This window comes from Triticum urartu, chromosome 4 (genome assembly GCF_003073215.2).
Source record: "Triticum urartu cultivar G1812 chromosome 4, Tu2.1, whole genome shotgun sequence".
Classification (NCBI taxonomy): domain Eukaryota; kingdom Viridiplantae; phylum Streptophyta; class Magnoliopsida; order Poales; family Poaceae; genus Triticum; species Triticum urartu.
Window position 1 is genome coordinate 568760880 of NC_053025.1, and position 12935 is coordinate 568773814.

Genomic DNA, 12935 nt, shown 5'->3' on the forward strand with positions numbered 1-12935 from the left:
AAAGCAATTACATGGCGATTGCATTTCATACAATAAAGCGACAACCATATGGCTCCTGCCAGTTGCCGATAACTGTGTTACAAAACATGATCAGCTCATACAATAAACATTAGCATCATGTATTCACCATATCACATCACAAGATGCCCTGCAAAAACAAGTTAGACTTCCTCTACTTTGTTGTTGCAAGTTTTACGTGGCTGCTACGGGCTGGGCAAGAACCGTTCTTACCTACGCATCAAAAACCACAATGCGGTATAGCGATTGCTTTTTGATCTTCAGAAAGAACCCTGTTCATTGAATCTGATTCAACTAAAGCTGGAGAAACAGACACCCACTAGCCACATGTGTGCGAAGCACATCGGTAGAACCACTCTCGCGTAAGCATACGCATAATGTCGGTCTGGGCCCCTTCATCCAACAATGCCGCTGAATCAAGAATCAACTAGTGACAGAAAGCAATATGTATATACCCACGCCCACAACTCCTTTGTGTTCTACTCGTGCATATAACATCTACGCATAAACCTGGCTCGGATGCCACTGTTGGGGAACGTAATAATTTTAAAAAAAATTCCCACGCACTCGCAAGAACATGGTGATGCATAGAAATGAGAGGGGAGAGTGTCATCCACGTACCCTCGTAGATCGTAAGCGGAAGCGTGATGACAATGCGGTTGATGTAATCGTATGTCTTCACGATCGACCGATCCTAGTACCGAACGTACGGCACCTCCGCGATCTGCACACGTTCAGCTCGGTGACGTCCCACGAACTCATGATCCAGTAGAGCTTCAGGGGAGAGTTCCGTCAGCACGACGCCATGATGATGGTGTTGATGAAGCTACCGACGCAGGGCTTCGCCTAAGCACCGCTACGATATGACCGAGGTAGATTATGGTGGAGGGGGGCACCGCACATGGCTAAAAGATCAAAGAACAACTTGTGTATCCATGGGGTGCCCCCTGCCCCCATATATAAAGGAGCAAGGGAGAGGACGGCCGGCCCTAGGAGGGCGCGCCAAGAGGAGGAGTCCTCCTCCTAGTGGGAGTAGGACTCCCCTTTCCTAGTCCCACTAGGAGGGGGAAGAAAGGAGTGGGAGAGGGGAAAGGCAAGGGGGTGCCGCCCCCCCTTCCTTTTCCTATTAGGACTCAAGGGGAGGGGGCACGCTGCCTGCCCTGCCGGCCCCCCTCTCTCTCCACTAGGACCCATCGAGGCCGATTAGCCGCCGGGGGGTTCCGGTAACCCCTCCGGCACTCCAGTTTTCTCCGAGATCATCTGAAACCCTTCTGGTGTCAGAATATAGCCGTCCATTATATCAATCTTTATGACTCGACCATTTTGGGACTCCTCGTCATGTCCGTGATCACATCCGGGACTCTGAACTACCTTCGGTACATCAAAACACATAAACTCATAATACCGATCATCACCGAACGTTAAGCATGCGGACCCTACGGGTTCGAGACCTATGTAGACATAACCGAGACTCATCTTCGGTCAATAACCAATAGTGGAACCTGGATGCTCATATTGGTCCCTACATATTCTACGAAGATCTTTATCGGTCAAACCGCATAACAACATACGTTGTTCCCTTTGTCATCGGTATGTTACTTGCCCGAGATTCGATTGTCGGTATCTCAATACCTAGTTCAATCTCGTTACCGGCAAGTCTCTTTACTCGTTCCGTAATACATCATCCCGCAACTAACTCATTATTTGCATTGCTTGCAAGGCTTATAGTGATGTGCATTATCGAGAGGGCCCAGAGATACCTCTCCGACAATCGGAGTGACAAATCCTAATCTTGATCTATGCCAACTCAACAAGTACCATCGGAGACACCTGTAGAGCACCTTTATAATCACCCAGTTACGTTGTGACGTCTGGTAGCACACAAAGTGTTCGTCCAGTATTCGGGAGTTGCGTAATCTCATAGTCATAGGAACATGTATAAGTCATGAAGAAAGCAATAGGAATATACTAAACGATCAAATGCGAAGCTAACGGAATGGGTCAAGTCAATCACATCATTCTCTAATGATGTGATCCCATTAATCAAATGACAACTCATGTCTATGGGTAGGAAACTTAACCATCTTTGATTGAACGAGCTAGTCAAATAGAGGCATACTAGCTAGTGACACTTTGTTTGTCTATGTATTCACATATGTACTAAGTTTCCGGTTAAAACAATTCTAGCATGAATAATAAACATTTATCATGATATAAGCAAATATAAATAACAACTTTATTATTGCCTCTAGGGCATATTTCCTTCAAGTGATTCCTACACCAATTATTGAGGAAGCTAATGATGATGATCATGAAACATTTGTTCAAGTTACTACCGAACCTCATAGGTTAACCAAAGTAAGATCCGCACTAGTGGTACGATAATCCTGTTTTGGAGGTCATGTTACTTGACCATGAAGAACCTACGAACTATGAAGAAGCGATGATGAGCCCAAATTGTGCGAAATGGCTTGAGGCCATGAAATATGAGATGGGATCCATGTATGATAACAAAGTATGGACTTTGGTTGACTTGCCCGATGATCGACAAGCAATAGAAAATAAATGGATCTTCAAGAAGAAGACTAACGTTGGCGGTAATGTTACTGTCTACAAAGCTTGACTCGTTGCGAAAGGTTTTTGACAAGTTCAAGGAGTTGACTACAATGAGACCTTCTCACCCGTAGCGATGCTTAAGTCCATCCGAATCATTTTAGCAATCGCCACATTTTATGATTATGAAATTTGGCAAATGGATGTCAAAATGCATTCCTTAATGGATATCTTAAATAAGAGTTGTATATGATGCAACCAGAAGGTTTTGTCGATCCAAAAGGTGCCAACAAAGTGTGCAAGCTCCAGCGATCCATTTATGGACTGGTGCAAGCCTCTCAGAGATGGAATATACGCTTTGATAGTGTGACCAAATCATATGGTTTTATACAGACTTTTGGAGAAGCCTGTATTTACAAGAAAGTAAGTGGGAGCTCTGTAGCATTTATGATGTTATATGTGGATGACATATTGTTGATCGGAAATGATACTACATTTCTGAATGGCATAAAAGGATACTTGAATAATAATTTTTCAATGAAAGACCGCGGTGAAGCTGCTTATATATTGGGCATGAAGATCTATAGAGATAGATCAAGATGCTTAATTGGACTTTCACAAAGCATATATACCTTGATAAAGTTTTGAAGAAGTTCAAAATGGTTCAGTCAAAGAGAGGGTTCTTCCCTGTGTTACAAGGTGTGAAGTTGAGTCAGACTCAATGCCCGCCAACTGCAGAAGAAAGAGAGAAAATGAAAGTCATTCCATATGCTTCAGCCATAGGTTCTATCATGTAGGCAATGCTGTGTACCCGACCTGATGTGTGCCTTGCTATTAGTTTAGCGGGGAGGTACCAAAGTAATCCAGGAGTGGATCACTGGACAATGGTCAAGAACATCCTGAAATACCTGAAAAGAACTAAGGATATGTTTCTCGTTTATGAAGGTGACAAAGAGCTCGTCGTAAACGGTTACGTCGATGCAAGCTTTGACACTGATCCGGATGACTCTAAGTCACAAACGGGTTACATATTTATATTGAATGGTGGAGCTGTCAGTTGGTGTTGTTCCAAGAAGAGCGTCGTGGCGGGATCTACGTGTGAAGCGGAGTACATAGCTACTTCGGAAGGAGCAGATGAAGGAGTCTGGATGAAGGAGTTCATATCCGATCTAGGTGTAATACCTAGTGCATCGGGTCCAATGAAAATCTTTTGTGACAATACTGGTGCAATTGCCTTGGAAAGGAATCTAGATTTCACAAGAAAAGCACATCAAGAGACTCTTCAATTCCATCCTCGATCAAGTCAAGGAGGGAGACATGGAGATTTGCAAGATACATACGGATCTGAATGTTGCAGACCCGTTGACTAAGCCTCTCTCACGAGCAAAACATGATCAACACCAAGACTCCATGGGTGTTAGAATCATTACTATGTAATCTAGATTATTGACTCTAGTGCAAGTGGGAGACTGAAAGAAATATGCCCTAGAGGCAATAATAAAGTTGTTATTTATATTTCCTTATATCATGATAAATGTTTATTGTTCATGCTAGAATCGTATTAACCGGAAACATAGTACATGTGTGAATACATAGACAAACAAAGTGTCCCTAGTATGCCTCTACTTGACTAGCTCATTAATCAAAGATGGTTAAGTTTCCTGACCATAGACATGTGTTGTCATTTGAAACGGGATCACATCATTAGAGAATGATGTGATGGACAAGACCCATCCGTTATATTAGCATAATGATCGTTTAGTTTTTCTTCTATTGCTTTCTTCATGACTTATAAATGTTCCTCAGACTATCAGATTATGCAACTCCCGAATACCGGAGGAACACCTTATGTGCTATCAAACGTCACATCATAACTGGGTGATTATAAAGATGCTCTACAGATGTCTCCGATGGTGTTTGTTGAGTTGGCATAGATCGAGATTAGTATTTGTCACTCCATGTATCGGAGAGGTATCTCTAGGCCCTCTCGGTAATGCACATCGCTATGAGCCTTGCAAGCAATGTGACTAATGTGTTAGTCACGGGATGATGCATTAAGGAATGAGTAAAGAGACTTGCCGATGACGAGATTGCACTAGGTATGATGATACTGACGATCGAATCTCTGGCAAGTAACATACCGATGACAAAGGGAACAATGTATGTTGTTATGCGATTTGACCGATAAAGATCAACCCATAGGGTTTGCACGCTTAACGTTCGATGATGATTTGTATTATGAGTTTCATGTTTTGATGAACCAAACTTTGTCCGGAGTCTCGCATGAGATCACAGATATGACGAGGAGTCTCGAAATGGTCGATACATAAAGATTCATATATTGGAAGGCTACATTCGGACACCAAAATGGTTTGGGTCGTTTCGGATAAGTTTCAGAGTACTGGGGGTTACCGGACCCCCCCCCCCTCGGGAGGTTAATGGGCCACCATGGGCCTTGGTGGAGAAGAGAGAGGGCCGGCTAGGAGGTGGCGCGCGCCCCCTCTTGCCCAGTCCGAATTGGACAAGGGGTGGGGGCCGCGCCCCCCTCCTTCCTTCTCTCCTCTTCCTCCTTCCCTTCTTCTCCTACTTGGAATAATAAAGGGGGACCAAATCCTACTTGGACAGGGAGTCCGAGTAGGACTCCCCCCATGGCGCGCCCCCCTAGGGCCAGCCACCTCTCCTCCCCCCTTTATATACGTGGGAGGGGGCACCACAAAGGAACACCAAGTCTTCTCTTAGCTGTGTGCGGTGCCCCCCTCCACAGTTACACACCTCGGTCATATCATCGTAATGCTTAGGCTAAGCCCTGCGCCGGTAACTTCATCATCGCCTCATCATGCTGTTGTGCTGACGGAACTCTCCCTCGTCCTCAACTGGATCAAAAGATCGAGGGACGTCATTGAGCTAAACATGTGCTGAACAAGGAGGTGCCGTACATTCGGTGCTTGGATCGGTTGGATCGCGAAGACGTTCGACTACATCAAGCGCGTTACTAAACGCTTCCGCTTTCAGTCTACAAGGGTACGTGGACACACTCTCCCCTCTCGTTGATATGCATCTCCTAGATAGATCTTGCCTGATCGTAGGAAATTTTTTGAAATACTGCATTCCCCAACAAGAACTTGTTGGAAAATTCTGGGGCCATTTGATGGATGTCGAAAAACAACGTGCTTTTAAACTGACCCTTCCTACCCTACTCGAACTCCATGGGATGCACATGTTCTATTCTTGGACATCCTTAAAATGACCCCAATTTTTGCAAGCATGTGGGCATCAAATGGTAGGAAGCGATGCCTTGTTTGAATGAATTTCGACATCATATGCAAGTTGCAACACATACGACCATTTATTGGCATTTTTTATGGAGAACACTCCAGAAAATGCAAATTGACGAAAACTAAAAAAAAACTTGGCTACCTTGAATTGGTCATACAAGGCAATGAAAAAAATTGGGGTCATTTAAGGGGTTTTTGGAAACGAGGAGCTCCCAAAAAGACCCTCTCGCCTATCCAAACACCCTTCATTGAATATGGTCTAGTTTTGGACAACCTTGAAATGAACCGAACTTTTGCAGGAAGGTGGGCATTGCCCATGATAGGAATCCATGCCAGGTTCAAACGATTCCCGACACCGTATACAAGTTGCTACATATCCGGCCATTTATCTGCCTTTTTCCGCCGAAAACTCCAAAAAATAGAAAAAATGTCTAAAATCCAAACAACTTGGCATGGTGTCTTGAATTGGTCACACAGGTCCATGGTAAAAATTGGATCCATTTCAAGGATGTCGAGAAATAACATGCTCTCAGACGGAACCTTCTAGCACCTAAACATTCTCCGTTTGACACACTATTTTTGGACATCCGTGAAATGACTCCAACTTTTGCAAGCAGGTAAGCATGCCCATTATAGGCATCCATGCTAGGTATGAACGAATTACGATATCATATGCATGTTGCGACATCTCCCACCATTTATCAGCTATTTTTCACCGAGGAAACTCCAGAAAATGCAAGAATTGTCAGAAAATCAAACAACTTGGCATGGTGCCTTTAATTTGTCATAGAAGATAGTGAATTTTTTTGGGGCCATTTGAAGAATGTCAAGAAATAACGTGCTCTGAGAGGGAGCCTTTTGGCCAATCTGAATATCCTTCATTGAACATTGTCTATGTTTGAACATCCTTCAAATGAACCCAAATTTTACAAGTATGTGAGAATTCCCATGGTAGGCATCCATGTCAGGTTTGAACTAATTCTAACATCGTATGCAAGTTGCGACATGCCCAACCATTTAGCGGTGTTTTTTGATCTTAAAAACTCCAGAAAATGCAAAATTTGCCGATAACCAAAACAACTGGGCATGCTGCCTTTAATTGGTCATATAAGCTCATGGAAATTTTTTGGGGTCATTTGACAGATGACAAAAAAACATGCTCCCAAACAGAGCCTTCTTCGCTACCCAAACACCATGCGTTGAACATGGTCAATAGGTGGGCATGCCAATCATATGCATTCATGTCAGGGTTGAACAAACTCCGACACCGTATGCAAGTTGTGTCACGTTTAACTATTTATCTGTCATTTTATACTGAGAAAATGCATGAATTGTTGAAAACTTAAACAACTTGGCATAGTGCCTTTAATCGTTCGTACAAGACCATGAAAAAATTGGGACCATTCCAATAATTTCGGAATACAACATGCTAACACACGGAGCCTTGTTGCCCGCCGAACATCCTTCGTTGAACATGGCATTTTTTAAAAATTCATGAAATGACCTCAACTTCTCCCACTAGGTGGGCATACCCATGGTAGACATCCATGCCAGGTTTAGAGAAATAAATATTTAAAATCATTAATTTAACAGGTACTTAAAACTAATATTTTATTTTTCTCCTTTTTTTCGTGAGGGATAATGGACTGGCCTAGTCGGGCCTGTGAAAAAAGTATTTAATTCATGAACTCCTTTTCAAATATAAGAAATTTTTTAGTTTCGTGAACTTTATTTTCAAATTTGGGAAAAAATTTCAAATGGATGAACTTCTTTCAAATTAGTGAAATTTTTTCAAATCGATGAACTGTTTTTCAAATCGATGAACTTTTTTATATCGATGTTCATATTTTAAAAAAATGTTCGGGAATTTCAGAAAATGTTCATGCTTTTTAAAAATTGTTCCGAATGTGTTTGCTCAATTTTTCATAAATTTTTTAGAAAAATGTTCGGTATTCAAAAAATGTTCATGTCTTCAAATTTTGTTTTACAATTTCAAAAAATATTTGTTTTTAGAAATTTTAAAAAATGTTTGTCTTACATTTGTTCATCAATTTATTAAAATTTTCTTTTTTTTGAAGTTTCAAAAAAATTTCGCGTTCCAAAAATTGTTTGTGTTTCCATAACAATTAGAATTACAAATTTCCATAAAAAATAAGTTCATCAAATTTGAAACGATATTCACAAAAATTTAATAAGTTGACGATTTTTAAAAAAGTTTGTCAATTAAGATAAGAAACAAAAATAGACAGAAAGATTGAAAAATAAATTAGAAAAACAAAAAAATTCTGAAGAGAAACGGTGAAACAAGGTTCTTCTATGAGTGTTATATTTTCCATAAGAAGGTAGAAAGGAGAAAATCTGCACAACTGCTTAGTTGTCCTAGTGGTTATTACGTGCAGAAATGAATGGGAAGTGTAGAGTTCGAATGCGAGGCATCGCACTTGTATACATCTCGTGGGTGACCCATCATACAAACAAAAGTAAATATGATTTGTTAAAGGTCTATATTAGCCTTTATACGTTTTGTGAGGGGGGATGAATCTTATCTTTGTAAGTCATTAGCTAGCTATCAAAACAAAATATGGTGCCTTGGATAGGTAGACGAACTTCAAACGGTATGGTTCCTATGAAACAAACAGAGGAGGGGGAGGGGTGTGACGCCCCCCGATTTGACCGTACACTAATCATACACGCAAATGTGTATGATCAAGATCAAAGACTCACGGGAAGATATCACAACACAACTCTAGACACAATTTAAAATAATACAAGCTTTATATTACAAGCCAGGGGCCTCGAGGGCTCGAATACATAAGCTCGAAATACACAAGAGTCAGCGGAAGCAATAATATCTGAGTACAGACATAAGTTAAACAAGTTTGCCTTAAGAAGGCTAGCACAAAAGTAGTAACGATCGAAAAGGCAAGGCCTCCTGCCTGGGACCTCCTAACAACTCCTCGAAGTCAAACTCCATGTAGAATCATCCTTGGGATCCTCTGGCTCGTGGACTCCATCATATGATCGCAGTAACCGGGAAAAGGGGAAAAAGAAGTAGGAAACCAACCGTGAGTAATCATCCAAAGTACTCGCAAGCAAGGATCTACACTACATATGCATTGGTATCAATGAAATGGGTAGTATCAGTGGACTAAATTGCAGAATGCCAGAATAAGAGGGGGATAGCTAGTCCTATCGAAGACTACGCTGCTGACAGCCTCCATCTTGAAGCATATGGAAGAGAGTAGATGGTAAGACAACCAAGAACATCACATAGCATAAACCTACCCGGCGATCCTCTCCTTGTCGCCCAGTGACAGAGCAGTCACCGGGTTGTATCTCACAATTTAAAGGGTGTGTTTTATTAAGTATCCGGTTCTAGTTGTCATAAGGACAAGGTACAACTCTGGGTTGTCCTTTTACCGAGGGACACGACTATTTGAATAGATAAACTTCCCTGCAGGGGTGCACCACATTTCCCAACATGCTCGATCCTCTTTGTCCGGACACACTTTTTTGGGTCATGCCCGGCCTCGGAAGATCAACACGTCGCAGCCCTACCTAGGCAGAACAGAGAGGTCAGCACGCCGGTCTAAATCCTATGGCGCAGGGGTCTGGGTCCATCGCCCATTGGACACCTGCACGTTGCGTACGCGGCCCGCAAGCAGACCTAGCGTCCCTTAGACAAGAGCAGGCGTTCCAGTCCAACCCGGCGCGCGCCGCTCAGTTGCTGACATCACGAAGGCTTCGGCTGATACCACGACGTTGAGTGCCCATAACTGTTCCCGCGTAGTTGGTTAGTGCGTATAGGCCAGTGGCCAGACTCAAATCAAATACCAAGATCTCGTTAAGCGTGTTATCTTGAATTAACCGCGAACGCCGACCAGGGCCTATCATTTTTTATTCCTCCAAGGTGGTCTCCAAGGTGGTCTTGATACGTCTCCAACGTACCTATCATTTTTTATTCCTCCATGCTATATTATCTACTGCTTTGGACATTATTGGGCTTTATTTTCCACTTTTATATTATTTTTGGGACTAACCTATTAACCGGAGGCACAACCCAGAATTGCTATTTTTGCCTGTTTTAGGGTTTCGAAGAAAAGGAATATCAAACGGAGTCCAAACGGAATGAAACCTTCGAGAAGGTGATTTTCTCAATGAACAAGACCCAGGAGACTTGGACCCTACGTCAAGACACAAAAGAGGAGGCCACGAGGTAGGGGCGCGCCTACCCCCCTAAGCGCGCCCTCCACCCTCGTGGGCCCCCTGTTGCTCCACCGACGTACTCCTTCCTCCTATATATACCTGCGTACCCCCAAACGATCAGATACGGAGCCAAAAACCTAATTCCAGCGCCGCAACTTTCTGTATCCATGAGATCCCATCTTGGGGCCTGTTCGGGAGCTTTGCCGGAGGGGGCATCGATCACGGAGGGCTTCTACATCAACACCATAGCCCATCCGATGAAGTGTGAGTAGTTTACCTCAGACCTACGGGTCCATAGTTAGTAGCTAGATGGCTTCTTCTCCCTTTTTGGATCTCAATACAATGTTCTCCCCTCTCTAGTCACGAGTGCAGAACCGGGCAATAGCACCGGTTCGTAAGGCCCTTTAGTGCTTGTTCCATAACCGGCACTAAAGTGTGGTCACTAAAGGCCCCCCCCCTTTAGTACCGGTTCAGCACGGACCGGTGCTAAAGGGCAACCACGTGGCACGAGCCAGCTCCGGGGGCCGGGAGCTCTTTAGTACCGGTTGGTAACACCAACCGGTACTAAAATGTTTGGGGGGTTTTTGGTTTTATGATTTCTTTTTCATTTAATTTTGTGTTTTCCATTTTAATTCTTTTTCGTTTGCTGGTATTTTACGATACTACACATTGTACACGTTATGCATATATATATAAATAGAATTTTTAGTAGAACCAATCATATATATATATCATCAATGTCTCACAAACCACCATATTAATTCACACATACACACATGTATAGCTATATACAATTTCTCCTACATATGCATGTTGCCTTCAGAGCCAGTGGCATTAGCCTAATTGGTGCCTTCGGAGCACGATGACAATTGGAAGTGGTTCATGACCTGGTCAATGGGGGCGGTAGCGGGTAATAGTATTCTCCCTTCGGATTTATGACCTGGTCGAGCAAAAATCCCGCAATTTCCTCTTGAAGTGCTTCTACGCGCTCCGTTTCTAGGAGCTTGTCCCGCACCTCTTTGAACTGTTAAGAAGGATATCAATATGCATGTGTATTAGTTGTGTGACTAGATATCGATAATGGTGTAAAAATTGTGAATAGTGTTCTGACAAGCGTACCCATTCCTGTCTTTGAGATCTGCTCCTTTCGAACGCCATCATGTGAATGTTCTCGCAAACGCAGAATGCACACAGATCAGTCCCCTGCGCCTGCTTCAGGGCCTTTATTACGAGAATGGAATTTAATTTGATCAGATAATAGTTAATCAAGCATGATAATTAAAGAGATGGCAACTAGCTAGCTAGTACTAAATTACTTACCTTGGGTCGAAACCATTTCAGCTGTCGTTTCCATTCGCCTTCCGTGACGCCGATGAACCTTGCCCAAGCCCTGCCCGCCGACAAAGAAAATGAATAAAGGGGTTATTAAATAGTTCATATCATGAAATGACGAACTAAATAGGCCGAGATATATAGTTAATAATGATTGAAATTACCTGTTGACTATCCCAAACAAGATGTTATAGTCACTATTTGCTTTGAGTAGTGAGTCCAGTACTTGAACTGTTCCGGCGTCAACTTTAATGATACACAAGATCCAGTGAAATCTGCATGCACACACGTTTGCATGTCTTAATTAAGCGGGCATATGTAAGCAAAAACATGTAGCTAGCTAGTAGGCAAAAACAGAGAATTTGTAGTACAAGAAAGTGTGACTCACTGGAAGTTGTAAGGAAGTAGTATATCTTCATTGTATTTGAGGCGCTTCAAGAACTCTAGAATGTTGTCCTCTACCTACTTTTCATAATGCTTGTTTATTTTCCATGTGTATTCATTAACGGTGTTTGGGTCAATGAACCCAATGCCATAGCGTCCACCTTTTCTCATTTCATACATCTTCATCCTGCATAATACCACAGAAAAGAATATAGTGAGGATAATTACAGGTAATGATTGATCAAAAGGATCACTACAGCTAGCTTGAGACTTAAATTACAGAAAGAAATCACTTAGAGACAATAGCAACTGATGATAGATTTGTCGAGTGCGTCTTGATTGTATAACTGAAACAGTTCAGAATACTCAATGGTCACAACATTCTCATGGTTGTAATGATCCTTCTTGACTTGCACCATGAGGGACTCTCGATCGGATCTCTTGGTAATGTCCATGTACCATTGATGCAATTCATACATTCTCGTTGGGAGCTTCTTGACCTCTTATGGCTTGACCAAAGGTTGGCCCCGGGCATATTTCCGTTTTATTTCCTCCTCTGTAAGCACAGGCATGTCCTCGATCTCGAGGAGTTGTCCAACAGTGATTTTGAGAGTTTCAGCCTGCATTATATGCTCCTGGGTTATTACCACATCGCCCACCTCGGGAACGTAAACTGTTTGCCCACAATAATATTGGGTGCGCGTACTGTCACGTGTTGTTCGCGGCACAACAAGCGGGGGGATCGATTGCGCCGCCTGTTCTCCCAGCTGGGCAATGGTTTTCCCACATTTTTTGACAGCTGCTTGTTGTTTGCTCGAGCTCGAGCTCGCCTTCTTCTCTCGACGTTGTCGATGTAACTTCCTGATGTGGCGCTCATAGTCTGTGTCAACAGGCTTAGGAGCTGGTGGTTGAGCCATATGAATGAAGTGGTCAACTACTTCCACAGGGACTTTCTCCCTTGGCGGCGGTGGCGGTTTCGGTCCAAAATGGGCGTCGACTTCTGCTCGCACTATGGCATTGGTTTGCTCCTCGGTCCTGTCGTAAGCCCTCTCAGGAAGAGGAGTAGTGAGGTTTGGACCATATTTATATCACTTGCCTCCGCCTGTACTTCCTGTACTATGACCTCGACTCGTACCGCTACGCACCATAGCTGCGGGGTGTCTCTTC